Source organism: Cnephaeus nilssonii (assembly GCF_951640355.1).
Source record: "Cnephaeus nilssonii genome assembly, chromosome: Y".
NCBI classification, from domain to species: Eukaryota; Metazoa; Chordata; class Mammalia; order Chiroptera; family Vespertilionidae; genus Cnephaeus; species Cnephaeus nilssonii.
Window position 1 is genome coordinate 8,585,027 of NC_137096.1, and position 20,431 is coordinate 8,605,457.

Consider the following 20,431-nt stretch of genomic DNA (forward strand, 5'->3'; position numbering starts at 1 on the left):
ACCATTGATGGTTCTACTTCTTTCTTCCTCTCCTTCCTTTCTGAAAACAAAAAGAATAAATATATCTAAAATATGTAAATAGCTTAGGATTCTGATACCCAGAATATACATTTAAGAAATTCAAGAAGGAGTCCTATGCCATGGTCAGAGTTTTTATGCTGTTCCTTCTTCTCCTGTAATCTTCCTTTCTATTCCACTTCCCCAGAGGATTCTATATAATGTGATCTATTCTATGCTGGGAAGTTTTGTATTGTTTGCCTTCTTGTATTTCTCTGCACCAAAATACATTATCAAGTCAAACCTACATTGGTAAAATTCACCTGAGTAAATTTGATATGCAAATGGCTTTATTAAGTGTTTCAACAATCCAGCAGCATACCTGGTGGCAATGAAAAGGGGCTCCCTGAGCAAAACCCACCAGGGCTTGTTCCCCCACAGTCCCCCAATCTGACTTGCTAGACTTTAAAGTCCTTAAACAACTGAGGTTCCAGCCTCCAAATTTTTCAATGAATTTCACATATAGTATTACAATAAAAATAATTTCCAGAAACCATGCTGCAGATTTTTTTTGTTTGTTTGTTTGTTTGTGTGTTTGCAGCAAGAGTTCAGGAATCTGGAGAATGGGCTGCAACATAAATTCATACATTAGGCAATCCTACCTAATAAAATGGTAATATGTAAATTACCATCACTCCGCTATGCCCACGATTGGGCCAGCGGGAGGCTCAGGGGGCAAGACTCGGGGTGGCCTGGGTAGCCGATTGGGTCAGCGGGACGCTGAGCTCACGTCGCCGAGCCTGAGGCTTCTGGAAGACTTGGTGCACCAGCAGACAGGCCACCAGCTCCCCCGCGATCAAAAGCGCAAGCATGTACGGGAACCTACACGTGCATGATTCAATCATGCATGATTCAATCATGCACTGGGCCTCTAGTAAATATATATTTAGAAGATATTTGGGCAAGCCAGAGGGATACCTACTCTCTAGTGGAGTGGTCCCCAAATGTCCGGACCCAAGGCTTTTTATTGATACATTTTGCCCTTCAGCAAAGCAAACACACCTATCAAAGTTAAGGTTTGGTAAACAATAAAGGATTTTCAGGTTAGGGATATTGCCTTCAGCTGTTCAGCCAACAGCAGGTAATAATATGCAGATTTTCAACCCTCCTGAATAGCAAAGTCCATCAGCCTTATGAAGGACTACTTGCATTTATTATGCTAACTACTGTTGATCTTGCCTCCAGCATGCCCCCTTTTCTGTTTTAACAATAAATTTAGAAGGGTGTCTGCCATTCACGAACTTGGGTCCTTTTAAGACTTTTAAATTTTATTAAAAGACTTGAGTTCTTTTGTTGCAGAAGACTGGAGAAGAAAACCAAGCAGCATTTAGACTTTGAAATTACACTTTTTAATATATACACTGGTGGGCTTAAAGAAAAGTGAATTAAAATTCTAAGCAGAGCTACAAGCAGAACTTTCCTTTTAATTAAAGAGCCAGCCCTATGTGTGCTTAGTGGTTACCCTGCTGGTGGCCTTGAAAACAACAGTTCTATCCAATTAAAAAATGCATCTGACATGGCATGAGGGTATGGCCATTCTAGTCTCTGGCCTACAAAGTCAGAAAGCTAAGTTTATCTTCCTTATTACTTAAGCAGGCTAGAAAGCAAAGTTACTTTTTCAGAATAAGGGGCTGTTTAAAATTAGCAGAGTTTACTTTACAGAATATGGGACTATCTAAACAGCAGAGAATTTTTAAAAAGTAGTTTTACAAAATATGGGTTAGCCTTGTCATCCCCCCGCCCTGTCCCACAAAATTTTTAGCCTTGTGGTACAATAACCACAGGGTGTTATTGTGTTCAGGTGTGATGACCGCTCTTTTACTCCTTCCTGCTGAAAAGGGGCAATGACCAAGGGGTTAACATCCCATTTCTTTCTCTCAGAGAGGTTTGTAGGGAATTCTTCTGGTTTGCAGGACCATTTGAAGTTTAAAGGCACTTAGAAGAGATGAGATAAAGCAAATTAACAGATTTAGAAGACATGGTCCTAGGGTTATGAGTAGCATTAACACTGGTCCTGTCAATGGAAGGAACCATTTCCAAACCCCCCCACCTCCCATGTAGCCCAGGTCTGGGATAACTCCTGTCTTATTTTTGAAGCTGGATCAGCTAGTTTCTTGGCCCCATCTCTTACAATACCAGATTGGTTAGCATAAAAACAGCACTCTTCCTCAAGGAACAGGCACAGCTTCCCTTTCTCTGCTGTGAGAAGGTCTAGTCCTCTTGGATTCTGGAGAGTAACAGCTGCCAGTGAGTCAATATGATCCTGTACTGCAACAATCCTTTGGGCTATTTCTTCCAAGCTGTCAGGAAGGTCTTTGGGTAGGCTCTGGTAGTAGGAGAGGGAAGTTGCCTGTCCCCCTATTCCAGTACTAGCCCCTGATGAAATGCTGAGTGTAATAAGGAGAGGGATTAGCTCGGGCGCTCTTTTGTATTGGATACGGTGTGTTCTGGGAATGGGCAAGGACTGAATATTGGGGGCTATATCTACATTGGGTGAGCGATAGATGAGAGTTCAAGTCCCTGTCCATTTTGTGTGGAGACAGACATAAGTGTTTTGTCCACAGAGGAAGAAGGTTCCCTGATTATGGAGACAAGCTACAAGGTGTAGAGAAAACAAGGTGAGTTGCAGTGTATGGGGGTCTCGATCCTCACTCTGCACTCCAAACTAAGAGGGTGACTGCCATGGTGCTTCCTATAAGGGGTGACAGATGAGATGTTGAGACTCTTTTGCAGTGAAAATGGGTAGGAATGCTATTATGAGGTGATATCCAAGGAAAAACTAAAAGGGACAGAAAAGAATAATTGAAGCCTAAGGCCTGGACTGTTGGATAAGAAGTAAAACTGGTCATAGAAAATGAGCATTGGTTTCCGGGGAGTCCTGATAGTTGATCCCTTGGGACCAATAGGTATTTGATAGTTCCAATTTGAATGTAGTGTTGCAAGCAGAGGATGGGAGATTACCCACTGGTTTATTGCCCCGTGATCTTGTAAAGCATAAAGGGGCTGGGGTGAGTAGTGGGGTGTGTAGAGCGATAGGGCCTGTGACTGGGAGAGAGGATGAAGCTAACTCAGCAAGAGACTGAGTTTAAGTACAAAAGAGAAGGGATGCTTGGTTTGCCTGTGCAGTAGGATAATCACCTACTAGGGTTTCAGCTCTTTCAGAAAGTATATTCCCCTTTTATTTTTCAGAAGCCAGAGAGATTTTGGACTGGTTCCAACTTTTGATGGCTGTAGGGACAGTGCCATATGGTAAAGAAGAGAGAGAAAGGCAGAGCCAGCAGTCCTTGGCTAAGGCTGGGTTGGTCTGTTTTAAGAGGGAGAGTGTAAAGTTAAGCTTTCGGTAGAGATAGTGAGGACTTAGGAGTCTCTCAAGTGGCTTCTCTGAGAGTGGTCAAGATTAAGAGAGTTCAGTAACAGTAAAATAGTTAGCCTTAGCCTCATCCTGTTCCTTTGCTGGGTAGGGAGCAGTAATTTTATGTTTCTTCTGTGTCCCAGGAAGGGCAGAAGAGTTCTCATCCTGGAACTAGCCTTGGGTTCTGAAGGCACTCATAAAAAGACAAAATGAGAATTATTAGAAAGATAAAAACAATGAGCATCCAGAAATACCAGAGCATTTTACCTACGAGAGAAGATAAGAGAGATTAGTGTAAAGAAGTATCTACAGGGTGTTTCTGAATTTCTTGGAGCAGGTTGATCAGCCAGGTCTGTTGTCTTCTTGAGGGTGATCTGCAGCGGGTGATTCTGGTCAGAGGTTACCTTCCACACAGGCTGGGCGTCCCTAGGCTAGTGGGCTGCTTTCAGCTGGGAGTGGCGAATCCAGATGTTCAATCCTGCAACTTTGAGAGCTTTGGGGGTTGTGAGTAGGACTGGATATGGTCCTTTCCAAATTGGCTTAAGGGCCTCTTTTTTCCAGTGTTTTACCCATACCTGGTCTCCAGGTTTATAAGGATGTACACCTGTTCCTGGAGAGATGGGTAGTTGGTCAGTAAGCTATCTGTGGATCTCAAAAACAGTTTTTCGAAGTCTTTGTAGTTGCTTCTGGATTTCTCAGTTTCCTATTTTCCCCAAATCTCCCTTTGGCCAAATTAAGCGGAGGGGGAGTGGTCTGTCATATAGAAGTTCAAATGGAGAAAAACCTACCCTGGCCCTCAGGGCCCAGCATACCCCTAGGAGTACAGAGGCAAGATATTTGTCCAGGGTTGGGTTTTCCATTGGCATAGCTCAGCTATAGCCTGCTTGAGAGTCCGGTTCATGCGCTCTACTTTCCCTGAACTCTGAGGCCTATAAGCTTTCTGTAGGTCCCATCTAATTCCTAAAGCCTTAGCTACCTGTTACACTATCTCTGCTACAAAGGCTGGGCCATTATCAGATCCAATGGTCAGAGGCCCTCCACACTACTGAATTATGTCCTTTAGCAATGCCTTCGTGACTTCTCTCGGCTTTTCCGTGTGAGGGGGATATGCCTCAACCCAGTCTGAAAAGGTGCAAACAAAAACTACTAGGTATTTTTTCCTCTGCTAGGCACTAGTTCTGTAAAGTCTACTTCTAAGTCCTCAAAGGGAGTTTTCCCGCAGCGCTGAACTCCTATTGGTCCCACAGATCCTTGTTTGGAGTTGTTCTGCACACAGAGGAGACAATGCTGAGAAACTGAGGCACACAAGGAGGGAAGCTGGGCAATTAGGTAGTATCTGCCTTACAAAGTTTCTAGAGCAGTCTCCCCTAAATGAGTAAGTTCATGCTGCTGGAGGACTACGTTATGGGCTAACTGTTCTGGGACATAGTCCCTATGATCTCAGAGTATCTGCCAACCTTTTGTTCTTTTGCCCCCTTCTTGCTGGGCTCGTTCCATCTCCTGAGGAGGATACTTTGGAGGTTCAGGTAACTCGGGGGCCAGCATGATCCATGCTGGTGCTGTTTGTTCTTTGGCAGCCTGCTTTGCTGTGGCATCAGCAGTCTGGTTTCCTTCTGACACTGAGTCTTTCCCTTTCTGGTGACCTTTGCAATGGATGATGGCTATTTCTTTGGGCTCCCAAACTGCTTCCAGCAATTCTAAAATTTCATTTTGATTTTTGATTCATTTTCCTCCTGTCATCAGGAGCCACCTTTCCCTCTTACCCATGAATATGCAGGGTTATGAAGGCATAGTGTGAATCAGTGTAGATGTTGGCACGCTTATCCTTACTTCAATATGTGGATGACCTCCTACTAGCCAATTGAGGTCTAAGGCTATGGCAAGGGCCCAAAATTCTGCGCTCTGTGCTGACCATCCTACAGGCAGGGACTGTGCCCCAGTTGTCTCAAAGTACGATACCACTTCATACCCACCTTGTCTTTTTCCTTCAACAAGAAGTTACTGCCATCTGTGAACAATAATAAGTCTGTATTCTGTGGGGGCTTATCTGTTAAATCTGGCCAACTAGAGTAAACCTCCTTTACGACTTCCAGGCAATCATGCTCAGGGCCCCCCTCAGCAACGGGTAGAAAGGTAGCAGGATTAAGAGCCCTTACTGCTTGTAGCTATACCCTTGGAATTTCACATAATAACCCTTGGTATTGAGTAATCCCAGCATGAGTTAGCCAGTGCTGCCCCTTAGCTTCCATTAGGGTAATAACAGAAAGAGGTACTTTTACATTTAAGTTTTGTCCTAGGGTGAGTTTATCTGCTTCTTTGACTAATAAAGCCATGGCTTCAAGTGCTCTGAGGCATGGGGCCACCCGGAGGCAACTGGGACCATCTGCTTGGAGAGACAGACTACTGGTCTTTACCAAGGTCCAAACTCCTGTGTTAGAACTCCAAGGGCTACCCCGCTGTTCTCATGTACAAAGAGATTAAAGTCCCACATCACTTCTGGCAGCCCTAGTGGTGGGGCCTCAGTGAGTTTTGCCTTTATGGTGATGAAGGCTTTCTTCTGCTCGAGGCCCCATTCTATAGGTGCCTTCTCTTCCCCTTTTAAAGCTTCATAGAGAGGCTTGGCCAGGTCTGAAAACCCTGGGGTCCAGTTTTGACAGAACCCAGCTGCCCCAGGAATTCCCAAATCTGCTTTGGGTTTGAGGGACTGGGATGGCACATACTGCCTGCTTTCTTTCAGTCCCTAGCCTTTGTTTCCCTTGGGTGATTCGGAAGCCTAGATACTTGACTTCCTTCTGACAAATCTGTGCCTAATTCTTGGACACTTTATAACCTGTTTCAGTTAACAGTCTCATGAGGGCTTACGCCCCATCCCAGCACTGAGCTTGTGTGGAGCTGGCTAGAATTTAGTCATCTACATATTGAAGTAGAACACACCCCAAGTCCTGTCCGGGGAACTTAGATCAGATGCAAGGGCTCCACTAAAGAGAGTAGCGGGTTTCTCAATTCCTTGTGGAAGTCTTATCCAGGTGAACAGTTCCTTGGCTCTCATAATTGAGATTTCGCACTCAAAAGCAAAAAGGAGCTGGCTGAAGGGGGCTAACCAGAGGCAGAAAGGCATCTTTCATATCTAGGCATGTAAACCATTCTGCTTCTGATGGAATGAATCCTAGAATTGTGTAGGGGTTTGGAAGTGCCAAATGCAAGGTTATAATAGCCTCATTTACAGCCTGCAGGTCCTGGACCTGGTCATATTCTTAGTCCCAGGTTTTTTGACAGGCAGGAGGGGAGTATTCCATGGTGACTGGCATCTTTTAAGGAGTCCCCTCTGAGGTAGCCAGTGTAAGTGGACCTGAGTTCCTACGCCTGCCTTCCTTGGAATTGGATATTGGTGGATTTTGACAGGATGTGCCCCAGGCTTTAAGTCAATTAGTATCAGGGCATGTGTTTTTGGCTAGGCCAGGGGGATTTGCTTCTGCCCAGACCAGCGGAAATTCTTCCTCTAATTCAGAGTCTAAAGGTGAGGCCTTTGAATGACGGGTATAAAGTCTCCATTCTTCCTCCCTGGGCACTGCTAAGGACAGGATCTTTGGAGAAGTCTGCTCACCTAGGCAAAGCTGTGCCGAGCCATCTGGGGCAGAGGTGATCTCTGTCCCATTTTGGCTAAAAAGTCTCTACCCATCAGAGGTACTGGACAATCTGGCAAGTACAGGAATTCATGAAGCACTTGGTGACCGCCAAGTTGGCATCGACGAGGCCGGCATAATGGTCTACAGGCCTGGTCCCCAGTAGCTCCAATAATGGTGACTTCCTTTCCTGAGAGAGGCGCTACCTTCTTTATGATTACTGAGTGCTCAGCTCCTGTATCAACCATAAAGTCCACAGCCTAGCACCCAATTTTCATTCTTGCTAAGGGCTCATGGAGGTCCACCTAAAAACAGCCGGTCTGTCCTAGTCATAGTCAGCTGCCACCAGCCCAATAAGGTCTGCTTCAGGTGGTTCTGGTTGATAGCAACTAGGTAGAAAAGGGGGCCCTGTTTTCTTGCTTTGCCATTTGGGACATTCATTTTTCCAGTGCCCTGTTCCCTTACAATAGGCACACTGGTCCCATCTCAGGCTTGCTCTACCTTTCCCTCCTGATCTGTCTTCTTGCTTCACTTTCTGATGTGACTGGAGCCAGATCCTTGAAAAGCCGCTGCTATTACATTGGCCGTTCTTTGATTCTCTTTCCTTCCTCCTTTCTTGCTGCCCAGCCTCGGTTGATGAAAACCTTGTTGGCTATCTCTAGCAGTTCAGTAGCATTTTTTTCCGGCAAACACTTTTAGCTTCTGTAATTTCCTCCATGTGTCTTGCTGGGCTTGTCCTACAAAAAGCGGCATTGCCATGGTTAGAGGTCTGGGGCCCCAGGGTTAAAGGGGAAATAGGTCCAGTATGCCTCACTCAGTGTCTCATAGAAAGCTGCTGGACATTCATTAGGCTTCTGCAAAATCCCAGAAAGTTAAGCTATATTGGTGGGCTTCTAGGCTCTGGCCTTGACCCCCTGGAGGAAAGCCAGCCTATATTTTTCTATCCTGGCCTTTTTGACTTCTGAGTTCAGGGACCAATCAAGTTCCTCATCCGGGAGGGCCTCCCTTGCCCATCTGTCTGTATCTAATGTCCCTGCCGGGGCCTGGGTCTGGAGCCACTTCCGAGCCTCTGTCATTACTCTCATGCGCTCCTCAGTGTTAAAGAACATGAAAAGGAGCAGTCCACCCAGGTGGGCTTTTGGGTGTGGAAAATCATTTCTAGGAGGTCTACCATGGCCTGAGGTTTTTCAGAATAAGCTGGGGTGTGTGTCTTCCAATTCAGTATGTCACTTGTGGTAAAGGGCTGACAATAATAGACTGGCCTTCCTTCCTGTAAAGTCCCATCTTTGCCAAGCACTTGGGCACCCCGAATCTCCCTGAGATGCATCTGACATGCCGTTTGTGGTTTGTGCCTTTGATCAACTGAACGCAATTGACATCCAACTGGCTCTGGAGAGCCTGCTTGAGGAGTGACGGAGCAGGGCATTGTTTCTAGACTTTCTGGACCTTCCAGGCTAGCAGGGGGAGCACTTGGTGCTGCCTGTGTCTCATATGGAGGTGGTCAAACTGGTGGGACTTCCTCGAGGGGAGGGTCCTGTGAAATAGGGGGCTGAGCTTCCTTCTGAGGGACCTGCTTCTTTTGTCCTGCCTGCTTTTTCTTTTTTTTGTTCCTGTCCTCCCTGCCTCTCCTTTCTCTGCTCCTGCCCTGCGTGCCTCTTTACTTCTGCAACTAAAACCTTATTTGGTCCCTTCATACACATGCAGAACCGGACCCACCACAGTGGCAAGGTTTGAACATGTGCTAAACAGCTGGCTATGTAGGGAAACTGATCTGGTTGTCCAGGGTCTCCTGTGACTACATTCCAGACTGCCCTGACAAATCCTTCATCTAAAGAGCCTTCCGAGGGCCAGCCGACCCTGAAAGCTGGCCATTTTACTTCACAGAATTTCCTCAGTTTTTCAGGATTTTTTTTAAGACCATAATCCCCATTGAATCCCATTTAAATTTTTTTTCAACATGCAGTTGAGAAAAGTGGGTTTACTCTGTCCCGACTCCATGATGATTGGTGGCTTGAGACAGACAAGGGAGGGGGTGACCTGTTTTTACAGATTTACTCAGATGCCTGCCTGGCTATGTCCCTTGGGCACTTTGATTCGTCTTAGCTAAGGTGCACCCATATAAACCCCAGGCCTGGTCACCTTTGAGTGGGGGTGAGTCACCTTTATGCCTTATGATTTAATTGGAGAACTGCAAATTGGGGCCCACTTGGACTCCAAAACCGAAGATGTGGAGCCACACAAAGGAGAGGAGAGGGCAGGCCCTTTCCTTCCACTCTCACACACTTTTACCCATCATTCACTCAGAGTTTAAACAATCCATCCAATTCCTGACTAATTTCATGAGGAAGCTTTATGACTTCAAGGGAGGTGATTAAGCTCCCACTTTCACTCATTGGAATGGGTCTGACCTTCTTTGGTTTTGTTTAGGGCAACCTGCACCAATGCACAGCCAATGCCTACTAGCATGGCAAGGCATCTTCACCATTCTCCAATTCTGGACTGTTTTTTCTCTGCCTAGTAAGCATGTTACTTGGGGCCACTGCTATCTGTGGTTGAAGTAGTCTGGTTCCTCTCTGGGATCCATTGTTGCAGGAATCCACACAGGCTTGGAGTTTTCTGGAAATATATAAGTATATCCTCACCCAAAAGTTAATAAAGGAAACCTTCTATAAACTAGACTCCGGATATTTTCGCATTTGCCATACCATGTTCCTCTGGCTTATTTTGACACCAGTGTAATTTCATGGGTGTCTTGCATTCAGCATTACAAGTGAAAAACAAAAATTAAAGTAAAAAAAATTAAGGTATTTAAGGCTTGAAGTCATTTACTTACAGGATAATACTCCACTATACCCCCTTGTGGTTAAAATAATATTAAGCTGGTTTTAGAAATCCTGCAGTGCAGCATTGATAGCTTTTAATTCAATTCTTTGCACAGAAGGATGACGGATCTTAATTCATTGCATGATAATCAGCTTTACTATGACCTGAAACATCAGTAAAAAATTAGTTAATGCTCCATAAATAGGTTCCTGCCTAGTACAACTAAGTCCCCCTGAATATTCACTTATTTTAATTGTCAATTTAAATCAGTCTGAATTAAGGCTTATTTTTTAACTTTATTTGTCCTTGGGTGTGGAGAGTAAATGACATAAATTGAATTTCTGCTATCAGTCTTTGAGAATATTGGCATAACCTTTGTTAGGGAAGTAAAATGCAAGTTATTTACTTTACTTTTTGAGGCCTAATACATTGATTTTTTAAAATTATAGTTTATTTTATATTTGAAGGAAATCTCCCTTTATTTTTCCCAGAGTAATTTCTAGGCCACATTTAGGGAGTTTCTTTATTTCTTTTTTTCTTTTTTTTAAAAATTTCTTTATTGATTAAGGTGTCACATATTTGTCCTCATCCCCCCATTCCCATCCCACACCCCTCCCCACGGATGCCCCAACACCCTGTTGAACTTAACCATTGGTTAGGCTCATATGCATGCACACAAATCCTTTGGTTGATCTCTCCCCCCTCCCCCACCCTCCCCTATCCTCCCTCTGAGGCCCGATAGCCTGATCGATGCCTCCTTCTTTCTGGTTCTGTTCTTGTTCATCAGTCTATGTTGTTCATCATTTCCCCTAGATGAGCGAGATCATGTGTCACTAGAGATATACTTATATGAACTGAATGTGAGATTAGCAATAATAGTTATGCTGACAGGCAAATGAATCAGTCTGTAGTGAGTTTCTTTCTGGACCAACAGTTCTTTTGAGACCCAATATCAATGTCCACCAGTTCCTTATGTGTACATATCGGCACTGACCCCTCAGCTCTGGATGGTGGACAAATGGTGGTAATGCATGTTCGATTCCCTCTGGTTGGGTCTTGGCCGGACCCAGGGGCACGGCTTCATCCGGACCCAGGGGCACGTGGCCTCACCCGGACCCAGGTGCGCGCGGCTTCCCCCGGACCCGGGATCCAGCCTCACCCAGATCCAGGGGCACACGGCCTCACCCGGACCCAGGATCTAGCTTCCCCCGGACCCAGGGGCACGTGGCCTCACCCGGACCCAGGAGCGCGTGGCCTCTCCCCGACCCAGGGTCGTGTGGCCTCACCCGGATCCAGGGGCCCACGGCTTCACCCGGACCCGGGACCCAGCCTCACCCGGATCCAGGGGCACACGGCCTCGCCCAGACAGAGGATTCAGCTTCACCTGGACCCAGGGGTGCATGGCCTCACCCGGTCCCAGGGGCGCACGGCTTCACCCGGACCCGGGACCCAGCCTCACCCGGATCCAGGGGCGCACGGCCTCACCCGGACCCGGGACCCAGCCTCACCCGGATCCAGGGGCCCACGGCCTCACCCGGACCCAGGATCCAGCTTCACCTGGACCCAGGGGCGCGTGGCCTTACCCGGACCCAGGGGCACGTGGCCTCACCCGGGCCCGGGACCCAGCCTCACCTGGATCCAGGGGCCCACGGCCTCACCCGAACACGGGACCCAGCCTCACCCGGATCCAGGGGCACACGGCCTCTCCCAGACCCAGGATTCATCTTCACCCGGACCCAGGGGCGCATGGCCTCACCCGGACCCAGGGGCGTGTGGCCTATTCCGGGCCCAGGACCCAGCCTCACCCAGATCCAGGAGCACACGGGAGTTTATTTCCTTCCTCATTTTTCTTTCTTTTAAACAGCACAACAAACATTGTTGCTTTTTGGATGCTGGCCAATATTGCCCTGTATACATTTCAAGTGACTTTCTTTTCATTTCTGGTGACTCATAATAATCATATCTAATGCTTGAATACTAACATTCAGTGTACCCTGTAAATAGCAGTGGGAGAGATTTTAAATTTTCTCCTTTTTACTAAGCTTAAAATTTACTTTTAAACAGCAATCTTTTTGGCTAGTGCTCATTTGCATACACAGAGGCGTTATGGAAGATCTCAGGAACTATTTCAGAGGACTTTCCTAGAATTAATTGCTTAACATTTTGGTTTTTCAAATTTATATGAAATTATATGAGCCCTTGATTATATTATAGAAAGCTAAATCATTAAGTAATTAAAGTAGGCATCTTTATTGAAAAAGAAATGTAAGCAAACATATATTTGACCTATAAAGTACAGATTCCATCCCATCTGACAGCCTATTTAAAGAGCAGGCTGTGGATTTTTGTCTTTAAATTCCTCTTCTGAATAATCTGGGTCTGCTTAAGTAATTTTCAGTAACGTTGTGTTGCACTCCCTTAGAGGTTGAAAACTTTTAAAATGTAGTTATTAATTTTTATTTGATAAAGCTTCCCATGTGATTTCAAGTATATGAGATCAGCCTAATTCAATTTAAAAAAATTCATTTAAAAAGAGAGAATGAATTATTGAATCATTCCAGGGCCCTTAAAATGACCCAAAGTCACCTCTCCATTAAAGTCTTGAAATTTAACTTGTAAACACTATCAAATACACATACACACACACACACACACACACACACACACACACACACACACACACAAACTAGAGGCTTAGTGCATGAAATGCATGCAAGGGGGGTGTGTCCCTCAGTCCAGCCTGCACCTTCTCCAATCTGGACCCCTGGATGGATGTCCAAATGCTCATTTAGTCCCAAACCTACAGGCCTAAACGGGCTGCCAGAAAACCCTCTCACAATCCAGGACTGCTGGCTCCCAACTGCTTTTTTGCCTTCCTTCCAGATTTCCCCTAACCACTTCAGCTGGCCAGCCTGATCACCTACTAACCACTCCCCTGCATGCCTGATTGATGCATAACTGCTCCCCTGCCAGCCCGGTTGCCCCAAACTGCCCTCCTCCACTGGCCTCGTCACCCCTAACTGTCCTCCCCTGCCAGCCTGATTGCCCCCAACTGCACTCCCCTACAGGCCTGGTCCCCCGTCAACTGCCCTCGCTGCTGACCTGGTCACCATTAACTGCTGTCCCCTTCCAGCCTCATTGTCCTTAACTGTTTTCCCAGCTGATCTGGTTCCCCAGCCACTGCGCGCCCCTGCAGGCCTCGGTCCCCCCAAACTGCCCTCCCGGGTAGGCCTGGCCCCCAACTGCCCTCCTGTGCAGTCCTGGACCCCCCAACTGCCCTCCCCTGCCAGCCTCATTGCCCCTAATTGCTTCCCCCTGCTGGTCTGGTTTCCCTTCAACTGCCCTCACCGGCAGGCCTGGGTCTGCCCCAACTTCCCTTCTCTACAGGCTTGATCGCCCACAACTGCCCTCCCTTACAGGCCTGGTTCCTCCCAACTGCCCTCCCCTGCTGTCCATCTTGTGGCAGCCACCTTGTGTCCACATCGGGGCAGCCATCTTTGACAACATAGGGGAAAATCTCATGTGTTGGAGTGACAGTCAATTTGCATATTATTCTTTTATTAGATACGATAGTTGCCTGGTGCATGGGTGGTGGCTGGCTGGTTTGCACTGAAGGGTGTCCAAGATCAGGGTGGGGGTTTCCTTGGGATATGGGGCAGCCTGGTCTGGGGGACTGTGGTGGTTTGACAGCCGGCCACGCCCCCCGAGGACCCAAGCATAAACTGGAAGCAGATATCTGGGATTTATTTATCTTCTATAATTGAAACTTTGTAGCCTTGAGTGGAGGCCAGGAAAGGCCAGGGCGGGGGATGCTTGGCATCCTCCATCACCAGGGGCAACCCAAGCCCGCTGCTTGCTCCAGCTCCATGGCTGCCACCATCTTGGTTGGGTTAATTGGCATGCTCATTCCTGATCGGCTGATGGGTGTGGCTTGTGGGTGTAGTGGAGGTACAGTCAATTTGCATGTTTATCTTTTATTAGGTAGGAGATATATATATATATATATATATATATATATATATGTCTGTGTATGTATATTATATGTTTTATAATTATCCTAAAATATATCAATTAAATTTAAACTGCTTTTTATATTAAACATTTGGTTCAGACCATAAAATTAAATCTCTCTTTTAATCAGACCATATAAAATATTTTATCTTAGGTTGAAATTTTACCAAACATAGTACACAGAAAGGCTTGAAATACTAATTTCTCCAGAGAAAATACAAGAATTATTTTCTCAAAAATAAATTTCTAAACTTTATGCACTTTGTAATTACAATCATATTATTTCTTAATTTAATTTGAACATTAAGTTTTAAGAAGCCTTAAATTTTAGGTGGCAAGTTAAATATGTATCATTTCTTAGATTAGTCATACCTTCACATTTTAAGGATATATTTAAAAAATGAAACACATATGTAATTAAAGGAAACAGTTCTGTCCTCTAGATTTTTCAAAAGAGGCAAAGTCAGAAAAACACTTCAGTAATTTTTCATTTAAAAATACCTAGGTATTTAATAACTTTTATTATTTAATTCAGCAAACTCCAAAGTTTTAAGTTGCCAGAGACTTTGGAAAACTGTGTTTCTGACTGGCGAAAGGAGGGGGAAGCAGGGAAGCAAGCCTCCAGGTCGCTCTACTTGAAGGTAAAATTGCCACATTTTTCCTCAGAGGTAAAATCTAAGTGTTGCTGCTGCGGGAACTGAGACCAGCCCCCTCCTCTATCAGAAAGAGCAGCTAGTCTTTCAACAGGGTGACTGGTCCCCCACTATCTATAATTATCACTGAAAAGCTCCACCACTGTTAGGTTGAGGCAGTTGGGGGGGGGTGGGAATCCAGAGCTGATGCAAGTATCTACAAGGTAGATGGTGAGTTTCGCCCGGGAGTGCAAGATTAAAACCGCCCCCACTTTTCATCGCTTGGACTCAGTGTCTTGTTTCCTGCATCACAAACCTCTCATCTGGAGCTGAAACTCGGGAGGGGATTGAGTGTGTATCCCATTTGGGGTACCCCTCCCTCTTGCATCTCCGGAACCCTCAGGCTTCGCTCCAGCTCAGCATCGTCAGCGGGTGAGTTCCAGTCCCTATTGATTCCCAGATGTCATCCTGGTGTCTCTGTCTTAAATCGCAGCCCAAGTCAGAGATTGCCTTCCGGGCACAGCCCTCCGGACCTTTCCAGGAAAGGTTCTGACCCTGAGGTGGTAGTGAAGACGTTCCTGCCCCCCTCAGTTTACCCAGCCTCTTGGCCTCACTCCGGATCTCAGGGGGTGGGGGAGACGTCCCCTGCCATCCCTCGGGTCCCTGTCCATAGCCTTGGCTCAACGATTGGGACGCCAATCCTTGGGCCTCTGCTACTGACCATAGGTTTCAAAATGGGCAATCAGAAATACAAATCTGATCCTACAACTGCCCTAGGGTGTCTCCTCACCAATCTGGCTAAGCTAGGCCTGTCCCAGGATCTGAGTCCTAAACACCTCATTTACTTCTGTACTATGGCATGGCCTCAGTATGAATTGGACAACAGGTCAACATGGCCTGAAATTGGGACTTTCGATTTTAACATTCTGACCAACCTCAACAATTTCTGCCAACGAGCTGGGAAGTGGCTGCAGGTTCCATATGTCCAGGCCTTTTTCCATCTGCACTCCAGTCCCTCCCTCTGTTCCACCTGTTTCACCGCCCTAGCTCACGAGAAACTCTCTCTGCCTACTGAGACCCCTCCACTTTCCACCTTATCTGAACCCCCTGAGAATCTTTCTTCCCCTCAAACTTGCCTGCCTCCCTACTATAGGGCTCTTTCTGCCCTGCCTCCTTCTGCCCTTCCGTCTGTTCCCTCCCCTCCCCCATCCTCACTCCCCAACCTCCCTTCACCGCCCCCTCCCCCAGAGCCTTCTCCCTTACCTGCTGACCTTCCCCTTCTCCCACCCCAGCCTGCTTCCTCAGTCAGCAGGCACACCCACTCCCGGGCTCCTCCTCTCCTCTGCCCCCTCCAGGAAGTTGCAGGGGTGAGGGAGTGGTCTGGGTCCATGTTCCCTTCTCTCTGTCGGATCTCTCCCAGATTGAGAAGTGGATGGGGTTCTTTTCCACCAACCCCACCGTGTTTCTCAAGGAATTCCGATAGCTTTCTCAGGCCTATGACCTCAGCTGGCATGACATCCATGACATTCTTTCTGCTAACCTAACATCAGATGAAAGGGAAAGAGTCTTAGGAGTGGCGAAGGACCACGCAGATCAGATCCACCTTACAGATGTCTCTATATCAGTGGGGGCCAAAGACATTACTTGTCAGGAACCAGGCTGGGAGTACCAACTAGATACCCCCGAAGGGCGAGATGGGCACTGATGTCTCGACCAGATGCTCCAATGCCGAATAGCTCACCTACAAGCCTTCTCCCACAAGGTAGTTAATTTTGACAAGCTGAGGGAAGTTTCTCAGGGACCAGATGAGAACCCCGCGGTCTTCCATAAAAGCCTGACTGAGGCTCTGACCTTATATACTCGTCTGGACCCTGGGTCCCCGGCCAGAGCAACAGTTCTAGCCACTCACTTCATTTCACAGTCAGCCCAAGATATTTGAAAAAAAGTTTAAAAAGGCAGCGGATGGCCCTCAGACCCCTGTCTGGGATCTGGTGAATATGGCATTTAAGGTTTTCAATGTCCGTGAGTAGCAGGCAGAATCAGATTGGGAGGCCTGCCTTCTACAAAAGGTGAACCTGGAAACTCAAGCCTTAGTAGCTGCCCTAAGGCCGGCAGCCATGCATGGTCCAAGTGGGACTGTGCCTGGTGGGGATGCAACGAAAGGACGAGCGCAACCGGGAGAATGTTTCAAATGCTGAAACGAAGGCCACTGGGCTAAATGATGCCCTCAACCCCGAGCTCCAACCAAGCCCTGCCCTGCGTGCAGTCAAAGCAGCCACTGGAAAAGTGACTGCCCTTGGAAATGTGATGGGCCCTCTCCGTCTCAACGTAAAGGGGCCGTCCTTTCAGGTCATGACCCACCACTGGCCATGCTGGGACTGGCTGAAGACTGAAGATGCCCGGACTCGACGACCCCTATTACCCTCTCTGAGCCCCGGGGAAAGCTCCAGGTAGCGGGTAAGCAGATCTCCTTCTTGATCGATAAAGTGCCTACCTTTTCTGTTTTGCCCTCCTTTTCCAAGCCACTGTTCCCTTCCAAGATCTCGGTCATGGGTATTGAGGGCAAATCCACCTGCCCGCTGGCTATTGGGCCCCTTCCCTCTCTCCTCAACAATAGTCCTATAACCCACTCGTTCTTTGTCATGCCTTAGTGCCCCATGCCCCTTTTAGGATGAGATATCCTCACCAAATTACGGCCACTCTGCAGCTCACTCAGAGTCCTTCAGCCTCCCTGCTTCTTCCGCTCCAGGCTCCCACCCTTCACAGGAACACTTATCCCCAACTGCCTGTGTTCCTAGTCAACCCCAAAGTATGGGACACCTCTACTCCGGTGGTTACTAGACAACATAACCCGGTCAGGATCAGACTTAAGGACCCCACCTTGTTTCCCTCCCATCCCCAATTTTCTATCTCCCTAACTCATCACCAAGGCCTCAAACCTCTCATTACTCAGCTTCTGGGGCAGGGTCTCCTCATACCTATTGACTCTCCCTGCAACACCCCCATCCTCCCTGTTAGGAAGGCAGATGGGACCTACCGGCTGGTGCAGGACCTCTGACTAATCAATGAAGCGGTGGTCCCCATCCACCTGGTGGTCCCCAATCCTTACACTCTCCTTTCTTGCATCCCATCTGTACCACCCACTTTTCCATCCTTGACCTCAAGGACGCCTTCTTTACCATCCCTCTGGATCCAGACTCTTAATTTCTGTTTGCATTTACTTGGGAGGACCCAGATGAGCAGGTATCTTGCCAACTCCCCTGGAAGGTTCTGCCCCAGGGATTCAGAGACAGCCCTCACCTGTTTGGCCAGGCCTTAGCCAGAGACCTCCAAAAATGCTCATTAGAACCCAGCACTCTTCTCCAGTATGTAGATGATCTCCTTCTCTGCAGCCCCTCTTTAGACATTTCTCGGAGTCAGACAGCTGGCCTCCTCAACTTTCTAGGGGACAAAGGATACCGTGTGTCTCCTGCCCAGGCAAAACTGTCGGCCCCCACCGTCACTTACTTGGGGGATCTATCTGACTCCTAATTCCCGAAGACTGACAGTTGACCGAGCACAGGCAATAGGAGACCTACAGCATCCCAATTCTGCGGAAAAGATCTTGTCCTTTCTAGGGTTGGTAGGATTCTTCTTCCACTGAGTCCCAAATTTTGCTCTCCTAGCTAAGCCTCTATATAGCCCCCTAAAGAAACACCAATAGCCCCCCTCTCCCCACACTCCCTCATTCGCCAGGCTTTTTCTAAGCTCCGAGATGCCCTTCTCTCCTCTCCCCCTCTTTCTCTCCCGGACATCTCTAAGCCTTTCCAACTATTTACTGATGAGAAACAGGGAATAGCTCTGGGGTTCCTCACCCAGCACCTAGGGCCAGTCTTCACCCCCGTAGCCTACCTGTCCAGACAGCTTGATCCCATGGTTCAGGGTTGGCAGCCCTGCCTCCGGGCTCTGGCTGCAGCCACTGCTCTCACCAAGGACACCCAGAAGATCTACCTCCAGCAACCCTTGCAGGTCTTCTCCCCCCATAGGCTATAGGTCTTCTGTAACACTGATCCTTATCTCTCCTGGCCCCCTCTCACATGTAGGAACTCCATCTTTTGTTCCTCGAGAAGGTGCAGGCTGGACTGAGGGACACCCCCCCCCCTTGCATGCATTTCATGCACTAAGCCTCTAGTGTGTGTGTGTGTGTGTGTGTGTGTGTGTGTGTGTGTGTGTGTGTGTGTGTGTATTTGATAGTGTTTACAAGTTAAATTTCAAGACTTTAATGGAGAGGTGACTTTGGGACATTTTAAGGGCCCTGGAATGATTCAATAATTCATTCTCTCTTCTTAAATGAATTTTTAAAATTGAATTAGGCTGATCTCATATACTTGAAATCACATGGGAAGCTGTGGGAAACTGTGCTCCCAGAACTGCATTGGGATGACCAAAGATAACATTGTTTGCACAACAGGGGGCTCTTGACAGTTATTACTTAGGCACCCTGGCAGCAGATATTCTGGCGGCTGGGGCACAACAAGACCTCTCTGTTGAGATAACCTATTCTTGATATTTACGGCCTAACTACCCTCCCGCTGACATCATTAGGGGAATTCCCTCTCTCTCCCTGACTATATCTATCCCCGTATACCTTGCAATAAACGAGACTTGATCAGAAAGCCTGTCTTGTCTCCGTCTCTTGTGCCTCTTGTCCTTTCATTCCCACTCCCCCTCTAGGGTCCGCGTTGACTTTACCCGTGGGTCGGGGCAAAGTGGCGCCCAACGTGGCCGAGCACGGGGGACTCAGTGAGGAACGCTGTTCGGAGAGCCAGCAAAAAAGAAATTAAAAGGAGGAGGAGATTAAACGGGAACCTGCCATTTCTTCTGAACCTCGGTAAGTGAACAGCGATTATGGGACAAGAAATAAGTCAGCATGAAATGTTCGTAGAGGGACTAAAACAGGCTTTAAAAGCACGAGGGGTAAAGGTTTCTGTAAAACAATTGTTAAAATATTTTGAGTATGTTAAGGATGTTTGTCTGTGGTTTCCACAGGAAGGTACTATTGATGAAAAAAGATGGAAGCGAGTAGGAGACGCTCTTAAAGACTATTATCAGACTTTTGGGCCAGAGAAGGTCCCCATTACTGCTTTTTCCTATTGGAATCTCATAGATGAAATCTTATCTCAGAAACAAAGAGACCCCGTCATAGCAGGAGCGATAGAGGCAGGAGAAGAGCTATTAAGACAAGAAGGGAAAAGATAAAGCCAATTACTATTATTCAAGGCATTTTCTTTGGCAAATTCTGTAACAGAGAAAACTTACTGACTTTCAGTGGCTTTAATGTTAACAATGGAATATGGTCCATTATTATTCAAAAACTACCCTTTATTAAGGAAGAACTAATTTTGTTTCCTAAACCAAGCTTGTATATTTTCTGTAGGTCATTTTTGCTATCTTTTTGTTTTTCCTTAGAAAAACACTCCTGGGTTTATTCTATATCATCCATAAAGCAATTGAGCTCAGCTCAAGACCCATCCACTCTAATAAAATGGTAATATGCAAATTAACCATCACTCCGCTACGTAAGCCACACCCACCAGCCAATCAGGGCGAGTATGCAAATTAACCCCAATCCAAGATGGCTACAGCCACAGAGAGCAAGGTTTCCCAGGTAACAGAGCAAGCCAAGCTTTCCATAGCCGTTGCAGGCCTAAGCCTCCACTCAAGCTACAAAGTTTCAATTATAGAAGGTAAACAAATTCAAACAAATGGCGGCAGAATGGAGCTTGAGAGAGCAGACCAGGGTTGCCGGCGGCAACAGGGAAAGCAAAGCTTTCTGCACTCCCTGGCTGGGCTCACCCGCTTAAGGCTACAAACTTTCAATTGTAGAAGGTGAATTAACTGCCACAGAAATGGCTGCCGCCCCAGAAATGGCTGCTGCCCCAGGCTACAAAGTT

General features: G+C 47.1%; 1 pseudogene across 1 annotated transcript in view; it reads right to left on the reverse strand.

Annotated features, from left to right (window-relative positions):
* Positions 1-4,954, reverse strand: part of LOC307096518 (claudin-34-like) — a 67,170-nt pseudogene extending 62,216 nt beyond the window's left edge. The window contains exons 1-2 of the transcript in view: positions 4,867-4,954; positions 3,985-4,051 (exon numbers count right to left, since the gene is read on the reverse strand). The product of the transcript in view is annotated as a claudin-34-like (transcript). The remainder of the gene's footprint in view (positions 1-3,984; positions 4,052-4,866) is intronic.
* Positions 4,955-20,431: the final 15,477 nt, after the last annotated feature.